At 37.5% G+C, this 13,512-nt stretch overlaps 1 pseudogene; it reads left to right on the top strand.

Moving 5' to 3' along the window:
- The first annotated feature begins 311 nt into the window (after positions 1–311).
- Positions 312–900, top strand: LOC123283576 (reticulon-3 pseudogene; annotated as a pseudogene).
- The last annotated feature ends 12,612 nt before the right edge of the window (positions 901–13,512 follow it).

Here is a 13,512-nt window from a genome sequence, read left to right as displayed (position 1 = left end):
GGAATTCTGGAAGGCTCAGTATCAAAACATTACTAGAGGCTACCTCAGGGGAATGGGATTAGGGCAGGGGCAGAGAGACAAAAGAAAACAATTGGGGAACACTTTCAGTGGGGAAAAAATGCAAAGGCAGAAGGGATTTTTAAGTGAAACATTAAACAAGAAAAGTTCCAGTTAGCACATAAAATAATATAGAAAGTCTGGAAGGCCATATATCAAAACATTACTAGTAGTCAGAGTCTAAGCACGAAGCAGAAAGAGTGAAGGGACTTGGGAGAGCCAGCACTGTGATGATTTTGTTTCCCCCTCTCTCTCCTGCCCCTGTTGAAAAAGCCCATTGTAGAGCCACTGGAGGCCACGGAATTCCATCCAACTCCTCTTTGTCCTTTGGTGCTCAATCCTCCATGCCCAGTGATAAGGGGAAGGAGATGTGGGCAGCCTCCGGTACAATACACCATCTGATTTTCTGGCACGATGTGAAGAAAGATGAGCTTGTCTTTCACCCCACACTGATAGTGCTACTTTCTCTGGAGATTTCAGCATCATCAGTGTGGCTTCTTACGCTATCTTGCTTTTCTTTGTCACCATCATCTTCAGGGTCTACAAGTCTGTCATCCAAGCTATACAGAAGTCAAAAGGCCATACAATAAAACTCTTTTCAGAAGTTCTTCACAATTATGGGAGTGACTCCATCAACAGGGTCCCAAAACTGATCAAGTGTCTGTTTCTGGTGGAAGATCTGGCTGTCTTCATGTGGTTGGTGACCTACATTGGTGCAGTTCCAATGGAATTGCCCTTCTGATCTTTGCCAAACTGTAAATTTTCAGTGTTCCAATGAAAAGTACAAACCCCAGATTGATTGCTATGTTTTGTCACGGGGACCAGACCCAAGTCAGTTGTTGAAACACCCAAGCAAAACTCTTTGGAATTCCAAAGAAAAAAGTAGAATAAGCCCATGGAAGAGAACAATTCAACAGTTACTAAATCAACATTGAAGAGTTATAACATTATGCTTGTACCATGAAGGAATATGTCCAGTGTCCACTTCCAAACTTTTTTAATCTGATGTTTCCTCACCTTCTTTTTCTTTACTCTCAGTACCAATCTCCAGAATATGTTAGCTTGAAAAGGATTGATATCTTCAAAACTAAGAGAATAAGGTAAGATTCTAATTAGCAGGATATCAGAACCTCTAAGGATGGTCAAGCTTTTGTCTGTAGCTTGAAAAGGCAAAGGATGAAGATAAACATGGAAATGAAAAATAAAATACACATCTCCAGTTCTTCTAATACCCAAGTATTGATTTTAAACCAAGTTCCCACCATAAGTTTGCCCTTATTTAAGGAATTATGATTATCCTACCAAAAAAAATTATTTGAGGGTAGGAGTGGAATAGTGGCTATCTAGTTAACTTTTACATAATCTTTGGATTATTCTTACTCTCCTCTGATCTCACCTGCCTATTCTGTACTACGAGCAGTTACTCTCATATCATCTCTCTTCTTCTACCTCACTGGTCAAAATAGCTTTCAATTCTATTAATAACTTATAGGTGATACTCTTATACCATCTGATAAATGAGATCGGAAACAGAAAGTTGGCTCGCTGAGGTGACCACCACTCCCTTCCCTGTGTCCCCTTAGGAAATAAAAAGCTCCACCATTTGGAAAGGTAGTTTCTATTTTATTTCCTCTGGACATGAGTTCTGAGCTCGAGTATGAGAAAGGTACTTCCGACCTTCTTCCCTACCTATCCTCAAGCTTAACAGACAACGCTATGCTTTTCTCATGAAATTAAGTGTCTTTAATTTCTATTAAAATAATATTAGTGGTTGCTTCTGGGTAAACAGATATGCAAGCAGTTCACTGAAAATTATTTGAGTGGGTATATGTTAATAAGTAACTACCATAAGGTGATTCATAATTTGAAAATGGGCCTAACCATGATTAATAGAGAAGAGTTTTGGGATGCTATGTCCCTGATAAAGGAAAAATACCTACAAAGTGAGATTTGTGTTCTGCTACATTTTAAAACCACTTGAAAATTGGTTTAAACACTATCTCAGTGAACTACGGGGAAAGAGGGCTTACATTAGGCCCAATTATTGCCTCCTGAACACCAAAACTCACTTGACACAATCAGTGCCTCAGTCAGTCTGCATTGCAACTGAGCGATCTCTCCAGTAGCATGTTTCTAATGTTTTTAAGGAATGAAAAAAAATACCATAAAAAGACATAGAAAAATGGTGGAGTAAGTTTAATAAAATAAGTAAATATCTTATTCACAGCCTCTTTGAGCTGACGATGCTCTTATGCCTAGTTTAAAACTCCAAAACCTCGGAAGCCCAAAGGATGAGTATAAATAAAAAAGACAAGGTCAGCTTTCTGGTCCACACTGACATCATTCTGAGTCCAAGATGTCGTATGTGGTTGATTAAAAGGAGATAGAATTTAAAAATATTAATCCCTAAGCTTATCAAGTCCAGAACAACAACAATTAAATAAATGTTCTGATAACACTAAGAGGAAAAATATCATGAAACCCATGTAGCCGAACACTGTCCTTATCTAACTTTGTTTTCCTTTTCACAGGGTCACAGAATCCACAGAGGCAGAAACGAATGGGTTTTGTATAACCCTGGCCTTCTCCTAGAGCCTAATTATTTGTTCTCAGAAACTCAAACCACTTCACTATACCCAAGCAGGCCAGAAACTTTGCAGGTAGAGCTGAGCCAAAGAGTCTGGTTTGGTTATATGAGCCAAAACACGAGTCGACCCATTTGAGCTGACTAGACACATAGGCAAAAGAAAATACAAAAATATATATATGTGTGTGTGTACATGTTGGTCTGTGTTGTGTTTGCGCGAATGGTCACTGGGGCTGACTGGGAGTAATGACAGAGTATTTTCACTGGCTTGTCTTTTCCTTGGCTCCTCTTTATGCTTGGAGGCAGAACAGCAGTGCTAGATCCTGACTGATTTTAATTTGCCTACCTCATTTCTTCACAAGCAGGAACAGAAATTGTAGTACTCTTTGTTTTTTCTGCAGCTGATAGAAGTCTTTAAAAGGTTCCCCAGCCCCCACTAAAGCATCCTTCTTCTAAATCCAAATATGCTTCCAAGATTCTGTGTAGCATTTGAGGTAAGAATGTTACTATTCATTTATTCAAAAAGTGTTTGACCTCCATTTACATAGAACTGTGCTAGGCACTGTGAAAAATAAAATAAGCAAATAAATGGTGGTGGATGGCAACTAGACTTTTAGTGGTGAGCATGATGCAGTCTATACAGAAGTCAAAACATAAAGACGTACACCTGAAATTTACATAATGTTATACACCAATGTTAACTCAATAAAATTTTTAAAAATAAATAATTTTTTAAAAAGATAAGAAATAAGAAGTGTTGAAGAGGATGTGGAGAAAAGGGAGCTCTCGTACACTGCTGGTGGGAATATAAATTGGTGCAGCTGCAACAAAAAACATTATGGAGATTCCTCAAAAAAATTAAGATCAGAACTACCATATTATCCAGCTATTCCACTTCTGGGTATTTATCCAAAGAATATGAAAACATTAATTAGAAAAGATATGTTCACCCCTATGTTCATTGCAGCATTATTTATAATAGCCAAGATATGGAAACAACCTAAGTTCCGATCAACAGATGAATGGACAAAGAAGATGTGGTATATATGTGGTATATACAATAGAATACTACTCAGTCATAAAAAAGATGAAATCTTGCCATTTGTGACATCATGGATGGACTTTAAGGGTATTATGCTTAGCAAAATAAATCAGAGGGAAAAAAACTATTACCATATGACTTCACTCATATGTGGAAGATAAACAAATAAACAAACAAACAAACACAGAGCTACAGAGAACAGATTGATAGTTACCAGGGGGGAAGGGGTGAGGGAATGGCAAAAGGGGGAGATTTGTAGTGATGGCTGGAAATTAGACTTTTGGTGTGAACATGATGTAGTTTACACAGAAGTCAAAATATAATGATGTATATCCAGAAAAAAAATAGTGCCTTATATGTTAAAAAATAAATAAATAAAATAAGCAAATAAAAAACAAAGCATAACATATAAAAGCTTTAAAATCTAACTGTAGGATAAGAAAATGTTTAATAATGTCACATTTCCTTTAAAAAAGCACAGTACAAATCTCTCTTTCCATATACATAGATCTAGATATAGGTATAGGAACAGATACAGATAAAGAGATACAGATGATAGATATAGATAAATAACTCCCTCCTATGCAAGGATTTTCTTTCTGCATCCCATTTAGAAGCTTTTGCACATGCAGTTCTGGCCCTGGACAAAATAGAGAGGTGAGTAGCCTTTACTCAGGGCTTCCTGACACTCTTGTAGCTTTTCTGTCCTTTCAGGGTCCATTTCACTCATGATTACCCTGGCTGCCAAGGTCCTCTACTGTACTGTACCTTTCACTCAACAGTCCACTATGGTCCTTGCAAATTCCCTTGCTTTCCAACTTTGCTTTCCGAAGCGTACAGCTCTCTGAAGGATAGCTATTCAGATGCACCAATTTTGCTAGATTACCAGCAGGCAGCATGGAATGCTGGCTATAAGCATCGATTGGTCCTGGACTGAGTTAGACAATTGTGTGGAATCCTGGCTCGAACACTTACCAGTTCTGTCATCTTGAACAGCTTATTTCATGTCTCAGATTCATTTCAGGTAAGACTGGTTAAAGGGAGATGGTGGCTAATATTGTATTTCATTTGGTCTATGATGCCTTCTGTTGTCAGTTTCACTGGGATTTTGCACACCACTAGGAAAGAAAAGAATGTTCTAAATTATGCTTGTTAGACATTATTGATTGTAATATACATCCAAATTTCAGAGTGTTAAAATGTGAAAAAAAAAGTACATTTTAAAAGTGATTAAATATAATAGTATCAACCTCACGAGGTTATTCTCAGTAGTAACTAAGATAACCAATATAGAGTGCTTAGCACAGTGCCAGGCACAGATTAAGCACTTGAACATTAGCTAATATTACTAACGTGTTTCTCCTGCCAGATAATATGCTTTCTCTTAACAAGGGTTCTTTCAACACGATGCCTGAAGTACAAAGAATCACTGGGGGCAGGGTATGGTGGCTTAGAGCCAATGAAAACACACCTTGTGGGTGGCTTTGACTTTTCGATGCCCTCATTCAGGTTATTTGTAGGATTGCTCCTACTCAAAATCCAGTGACACAAATCTGGGATCAGAAGTTTTATCATAGTTTAGACAGATTCATCCCTACATTAAATAATCTAAGTTTTCAACGGGCTTTCATAATTAGCTGAAGTTTATAACCCACTCCAATGCCCTCAAAAAATCACTTTCCTGGCTTACTAGCTTTCTTATGCTCTTTAAACCTGAAAGTTTATTCAAAGCACCTATGATTATTTATCCTCAGTATTCTAATTCTGTCCTTTGATGTGCTGAAGTGAAAAAATGTACAAAGACAAAACTGGAAAGAACACACCTTTTTCACTGCCAGAAAACATAGTCATCTTTGATGAGTAACATTATAGAACAAGAATATTTTAGCAAGCACTTTGAATGACATAAATACCCTATATTTAGAAATCTAATCTTGTCCCCTTTATGTTAAATTCAACACAGATAATCCAAAGATGACACTCATCGTAAAGTCACATATGATGTACATAACAAATGTAATACCCATAGAATGTGCTGCAAAGCATCATTCTTTCATAGGTCTTCAGTTTAGTCTGCATCTTGATAACCTGTTTACGCCAGCATGCCTGTCTGCTAAGTAGTATACTGACGATGTTGATGTGATTTTCTAATGACTTGACTGCTAGTGCAACAGTTGACAATATGTTGCCACAATTGCATAACTTCATAAAAGCTTTCGTCTAGGTCTTGCCAAAAATCTAGACAGTGTCTATTTATAACCAATCAACCGTCTTCAATGAGTCAGTCTTTTTAGCATGTCTTGCATGAACAATATGCTATGATCTAAATTGGTTAATGAGATTGACTAAAATCCTTTACATACATTTGCAAAAGACAGGTCGATAAATTTCTCTAGACCAAGATCTGAGTGACACTCACTAAAATTTACCTGCTCAGGCAGAACTTAGGAATAGCACATACCAGAAGCTAGTTATTCCAATTTGCAACCCCGAGGACAGAATCGTACTCATCCTACACTCAGCACTTCCCTCTACTGTGGTAACTTGTTCATGTATTCCTGCAGAGTAGCTCTTTATACTCCAGGCTCTCCTATTAAATAATATTCTTCCTTGAAGACAGAGATTATCCCTTATTCATTTTGTTACATTCCTTTACCCATTCTGCTTCCTCTCCACAATGCTTCATACTTGGTGGAAGCTTAAAAGTTGTTAAACTAAATTATAAGTCTCCAATCTTCTACGAATTGATTGTACTTCAAAAAAGATACACTCATTAGTCTACATAAGTTCTTAAAATCAAACTTCTAGAAAGACTTGATAATGAATCTACTTTTAAGCTTCTTCTGGTAGAGGAAGCCTTGGGTAGAAAAGAGAACATACCAAGTAGAACTATAACTAATTCATCACAAACAGCTCTTGTTAACTCAAAGATTTTTTTTATATACCCAGCTATTGGAGACTGGAACAGTCTTTGAAAAGGATTGTAAATCTAAAGCACTTTCCAAGAAAAGGTGGGTCAATGAATGCTACTCATATACCCCCTACACCATCAGTTCTCTAAGGAGATAGCTATGTCCTCAAGAAACTGTTTGCTTCCTTGCTGGTAAGATTCAAATCAATCAACAAAATTAGAGAAATACCCTAGAAATCAATGCTGGGATCAAGGAACTAGAAGGGACCTTACAGATCATCCAGTGATTCTAGCCGATGAGGAAATTAAGCCTCAGACTTAGCTACATGGCTTGACCAAGTTCAGAAAATTTATCAGAGGTAGAAACAGGGAGAACACAGGTATCTAAATTCTTAAAAATATTTTTATTGGGCTGAGTTTTTAACCCAGATTTGACCGAGACACAGACTTATTGTTAAATTTCTCTCCAGGACATTTTATATATGACAAAAATAATACACTGTGCAGAGTTAAACATCACAGAGTAACATCGATCCAGGGTCAATTGGTAGGCTTTGCACAGAAACCTACTCACAATAACACTTTTCAAGGAGACGTATCGCCAAATGTTGCACTACTTGTTCTGATCCTACTTTAAAATATGTCTTGACTCCCTCTTCTCTCCAGCACCACGGCTTTTGTCCTAGCCTCTATCATCTTTCTTGGGTCACTGAAACAGGCTCTGAACTGCTCTCCCTGATCTTAGCCTCTCAAGCATTCCAGTCCACTTTCCCTCTGCCATAAAGTTATCCAGCAAAAAGCCTGGCTCTTTACATCATTCCTTGCTTTAAAACCTCCATAAAATCCAAACACGTAGGGGCTTTCACAATCTGGCTTCAATGGCTGCCCGCTGCTCCCTGACATCTGAGAATACCCACTCTGAACCTGTCACCTTTTTCTGAACACCTGACTTGCTACCTTGGCACGTGATATTCCTCAAACAAGAACGATCTTCTGCACCCTCATCCCCTAGTCCACCCTAACACTACTCTTCACCTGCAAACTCTTATGGCCAGTTCATATGTCAGCTTCTTGGTGAAGCTTTCCCAATTCCTCCATACAAAGTTAGTTGCTCCATTCTAACAGCTGTTTGGCTTTAAGGAAACAAGAGGCCATTGGGAGGTGATAGACAGGAGGGTGACAGTAATCAGATTTGTGGGTTTAAAGAATCATCCTGGCTGCTATGAGGAGCCAGAACAGATGCAGTGGGACCAGTTGGAAAGCTATTGAGGTAGTTCAGGTAGTGATATCACAGGTGACAGTAGCTTCAACTAGGGTGGACAATAGATATGGAGAGAAGTATGCCCACAAAACTTGGTGATGGATTAGATGAGAGGAAGGAAGAGAAAAGAGGTATCAAAAATGAGACTAAGGTTTCTAGCATGAGCAACTGGCTAACATGTCATGTCCATTTACTGAAATAGAGAATGCTGGAAGAGGATCTGGTGGTTGTTTATTTATGTTTATTTGTATTTTGTTTTGTTTTTGCAGTTGGTGGAGGTGGGGTAGATCATGAGTTTAGTTTTAGATGTTGAAGTTGAAGTGCCTGTTTGATACCCAAGTAGAGTTATTGATATATGGGAGTTAGGGATCAAGGTCTAGATTTAAGATATAATTCTGGAAGGTATTGACATATAAATGGCAATTCTATGAGAGAGAGATTGAATCTGCCTGGGGAGAGCACATGGAGTGAGAAAAGGAGATGAACTCATCTTGCTACTGTTTTTTTTTTTCTCCTTTCTTCCCAGAACAAATTATTTAAAGACATTATATATACCTGATGTCTCTACTTTAATACCACCCCTTCCTTTATATTACTCATACAGTTTGGCTCTGCTCTACCCACTCTATGAAAATTATTCTTAATTTGTTCCAAAGACTCCTACTTGTCAAAATCAATGGCTTTTTCCATTCTCTGTTCTCTATAGCCTCTCTGAAGCATGAGATACTGCCAATCACTACCATTCTTAAAACTCTACTTTTTTGATTTATTCTACCATATTCTGATTCTCTTCCCTGCTTTCTTTGCTGTCTCCTTCACTGTCTTCTCTCCACGTTTCATCACCTAAGTATGAGTGTATCCTATAGCTCATATCTCAGAAATTTGTTCTTCCATTCCTAAGCCCTTTGGTGAGCTTATCTACCTCCTTGACTTCAACTCTTCAACTATTACATACAAATGATACCCAAATCTTTATTACTAGTCCTGACCTTTTTTCTTTCTCTCTCCTAAAACTGCGTATTGTATTTCCAAGTGCTTATTAAAGGGCATGCCATCACCTCAAGAACAATTCACCTAAAACAAACCCTTCTTTCTCCCTCTAACCCCAACCTCATTGATTTTCCAGATTTCTCACTTATGATAGAGCTGTGCAACCATTCTTCCTAATACCCAGGTCCCAAATCATACATTAAACCAAAAGATGTCATCTTAAATTGTCCTTCACTCCCCACATCTAATAATCTCAAAGTTATATTGATTCTTCTTTTTCTTCCTATTGTTTTTTCTTTCCATTACTGTATCCAGTACTGTACTCTAGACTTTTATCATCTTTTTTTAGGTAAGCAAAAAAGTTTTCTGATCAATTGTTCTGTCTTTGGCCACTCTTTTCCATCTGTCCTACTGATTACTACCAGTGTTATCTTCCTAAACCATTACTTCACCATTTCATTCCCCATCTCAAAAACTTAGAATAGCTCCTTGTAACCACAGGATAAAGCGCAGACTCCTTGGCTTAGTCTCCCAAAATCTGGTTTTATCCTACCTCTCAAACTCTAATTCCCACTAGTCTCCTACATTAACTCTCTGTCCCCCATACAATTTGTGCATTTTCCAGTCTCTGATGCATCAGTCCCTTACATTTGAAACAATTTGGTTATTTTTTCCCAAATCCTCATACCTTTCAATGGCCAAGACTTCGATAATAGCTTTTATAAATATTCAGACTCAAACATTTAAATTCCAAGTTATCAAACAATGTTATACTCCTCTAGTTCCGCTGTTAACTGTAATCATTATGGCATCATTATTAGCTCAGAAAATAGTTCTGGGAAGTCTCCAAATTTTGGAAACTTAACTAGATGTATTCATATCCTAAGAAACAGACTTGCTCCCTGTTGTTCTAAAGTACAAACATAAAGAAGGAAAAGAGTTAGACATTGATGTCATTAAATCATAATATTTAAAACAATATTTTATTTTAATAGAAAAACAAAAAAGAAAAATTTCAAATTACAACAAATATCATTAACCACAGTTCATTGGCTTGTGACTCATATCAGATTTCAGGTGAATTAGTTTAAATTTCACAGTAATATGATTCCACGTAATAGCAAAAACAATCACTTAAAAGGATGGTGAATGCTTAATATAATCCAACTTAAATCGCTAACTAAATATATTCCCAATTAAGAGAAACAGCCAGTTAGATAAGAATATCAATACTTTGGGGGAATAGATATGCTATTTGCTAACTGGAACCTTGTCAGTTTAGTCATTTCTATTATGGGGAAAAATCTAAGCCTCTACCTAAATAGGAAAATGCGTACTTTATTAAATTCTCAGTATCTCTGAGTGCTTTGAGTTCCCAAATCTTTCCAAAATCCTTTGAGATCGTGTGCTTCAGAACTTCTGCAGGCCCCTGTGATTCTCTGCCCCTCCAGGCTGTCTTTCACATCTGCAGAGCCTGAGGCTTGACCTCATTTTGCTCTGCAGTATTTGATAAGTGAAGTAAATGAGGTGAGATACTCTATTGGGTATGTTTAGAAATCAACTGAAGTTTTCTAAATTATTTCAGAATGAATCCTTTTCGTTTTTGTTCTAAGATGTTTTCATTGTTGATTATAGACTAGTCCATAATATCTTTGGGGACAATTTTTTTTCCTATGTTGTATACCCCTGCCTGGAATATATTCTCCTGTGCCAGATATAATGAAGCCACTCAAGAAACAGTCATTAAATTGAATTCTTATCCCTGGAACAAATAAATGGTATCCAAGGAGGATAGGGTCTAAATTATTGGGCTCTCTTTGAAGTGGAAAATTTGTTTCAGAAGTCAACTAGGTAAAGAACTACAGTTGTTCTCCTGGGATGACTTTTGAAATGAAAGCTGACCACAAGGGAGATTGCTATGACAGGCCTTAACCCTGTTGGATTTAATCACCTATGAAAGAGCATTCCCTGTTGTGCACATCAGGAGGCTTATAAATTGGATGCAGGCAACTCAATCACTTTCAAAAGTCAGCTCTCTCCGAAGGAATTGGAAAGAATGGTTTCATAATTCCTATAGTAAGAGGAGCTGCCACAGTAAAATAGCAGCAATTGGGGTTAGGTAGGCCCCCTTTCCCATGCAGATTCCCCAGTAAGTGTTTTTGTTTCTTGGTTTTGTTAAAATAAGATCCAAGTTATGGTTTCATAATTTCCCCGTCACCAGCCCTGAAATGAAGTTACTACAGCCCTTAAACTGGAATGGCTCCACTAGCTGCATAGCAAACCTTTGTCCAAGATTCAAACCAAACTGAATGTTTGAGGGTTTGGGTTGTTTTGAGTTTTCTAAACTTCAAGCTTAAATTTTCATGAACCTTATTGCACTTCCTGATCTTTTCTGGGAGAGAGAGTGGAAAAACTGATCTCTTTGGTGCCAGCATTAGAAGCGGCCCTCCAAGTGTTGTAACCAACTGCACGAAGCAAAGATAGGCCTAGATAGGAATATAGCAAGATGGTCAACTCTGAAACTGTTCTCTAAAAGTCTCTCTGAAGGCTTCTCTTACATTCTATTCTCCTAATATCTATCACTTAATTAAAACATTCAGTAGCAAAGCTAGAGTGCAATGTTCCTAAAAACCACAGCATAATGAAAAAAGCAAGCCGGCAATTTTAGTTCAGAATTGAAATAGATTGCTATTACCTATCATAACTATAATAACTGAGCATTAAACAAATATGGCAACATCCTCAATGTCATCTTGGAAAAGGAACTGGATGAAAGAGAAGGGCATGTCCAGATTTAAGCCTTTGGACTTAGAAGATTCATTGAATTCTATAGATCTGTGAAAACAGAATGGAATTGTGTGAGGAAAGAAGTTGTGCAAGAAGTAAAGGAAGTAGGAGAAATAAGACTTCATGGCAGAGCCATTTGGCACGGGGAAGTCAGTGTAAGCTGTGGATCAGACATACAATCAAGAAGTGGGTCATTCTCAGTAAGCATACTGCATGCTATTCCTGGCTTGGTGGATGCCTGCTCAGAGACAAACTCCATCAGTGAGAGCTTCAGAATTCCGTATTGATGGTGCATGTCAAGAGAGTTTCGAGGAAGACTGACCCATCAAAATCAAGGATGAAAAGGGCACTGTAACAAGGATGAAAACAGCATCACTAGCACTGTCCCATTTATCATCACTATGATGGATAAGTTGCTCGTGCAGAAATCCACACTGTAGCTAAATATGAAGTCAAATGCATCTAAAGTTGCTTGAACTTTTGCTTAATAAACAAACACCACATTGACCCAGCCAGAGCCTCTGTCTTAGGAACTGTAAAGGGAGTCATTTGCAAGCAGGCCAAATTCTGAATGAGATTCTCCCCAAGCCCTGCTGAGCATCCTGATCCTGGAAGTACTGGGGCCTAGGCTTCCTCACTTCTCCCCATAGAAGCCCCATAACCAAGCATAACCTGGGCATCTCTCTACAGAGCTTAACTAAGGCAAGGCTGGTGCATCAGATGCAGATTCTTCATCTCCCTCTCACCACCAATATTTGGACATAAAAAATATTTTTATTCAAATCTTTGTAAATGTTATCTTGAGCAGTCAAAGCTCTTCTCTGAAGGGGAGAATGTTCAAACAAAACTGACCACAGGGCAATCATCAGGTGTGGAGAGTTCGAGGGTCATGACAAAAGGGAAACTGCTGGTTACAGACAAAACAGGAATGTTGAAAATCAAGGAAGTAGATCAAATTATGCTTTGGTGCAGGGGGAGGGTAGTCTCAATGTGCAGCTGTGGAATCAGTGGGAATCAGCAACTGGACGGCAAGGGATAAAATAAACTATGTGAGTTATGAATCATTTTTTTAAAAGCTATTCCTCCATTTAAGCATATCCCCCAGATGGATCCTGATATAATTAAAGCAGTAGGAGTTAGTTGTTTTGTTTTTAGTTCATTATTTTTCTGTAACAAGGTTTAATATAGAAAATTCAGAATACAGATAAGCACAAAGAAAAGTAAATACCTCTGTTTTAACTACCTATAATCCTACTACCCCAAAATTACACTGTTGATGTTTTGATGTATAATCCTTGAGGCACACATACATACACACAAATAAACAAATATATGCTTAGTGTTTTTAAAAGATACGCTAAAATGGTTTTTTTAACTTTTTTTCATCAAATAATATATTAAAAACATCCCATCTTTTCATGTACACAAATATATACCTACATCATCACTCTTAGTGACCACATAGAATGGCTGTACCATAAGTTGTTTGGCCAATTCCCTATTCATGGTCATTTAAACAGTTTCTAATTTTTCAAAAAACATTTTTGTATATTCCTCTTGGCACATTTTCTGATTATTCCCTTAGAAAAAATTTCTAGATATGGAATTACTTGGTAAAAGATACATAATTTGGTATAGATTTTCAAATTACCTCCCAGAAATGTTATATCAACATATACTTCCACTAGCTGCATATGAGAGTCCTTATTTACCCATGTCTTTACCAATCTTAGCCTTTATCATTATTCTAAGTCATTGCCAACCAAACAGGAAAATTATAGGAACTTACTGGAGTCTAACTTGCATTTCTTTATTAGTGGGGTGTACTGTTTTGTTTCTTTGCAGTTTTGTTGTTGCTTTGCCACACAGAAATCGGA

This window comes from Equus asinus, chromosome 4 (assembly GCF_041296235.1).
Source record: "Equus asinus isolate D_3611 breed Donkey chromosome 4, EquAss-T2T_v2, whole genome shotgun sequence".
NCBI classification, from domain to species: Eukaryota; Metazoa; Chordata; class Mammalia; order Perissodactyla; family Equidae; genus Equus; species Equus asinus.
This window is presented reverse-complemented; position numbering and strand designations above follow the sequence as displayed.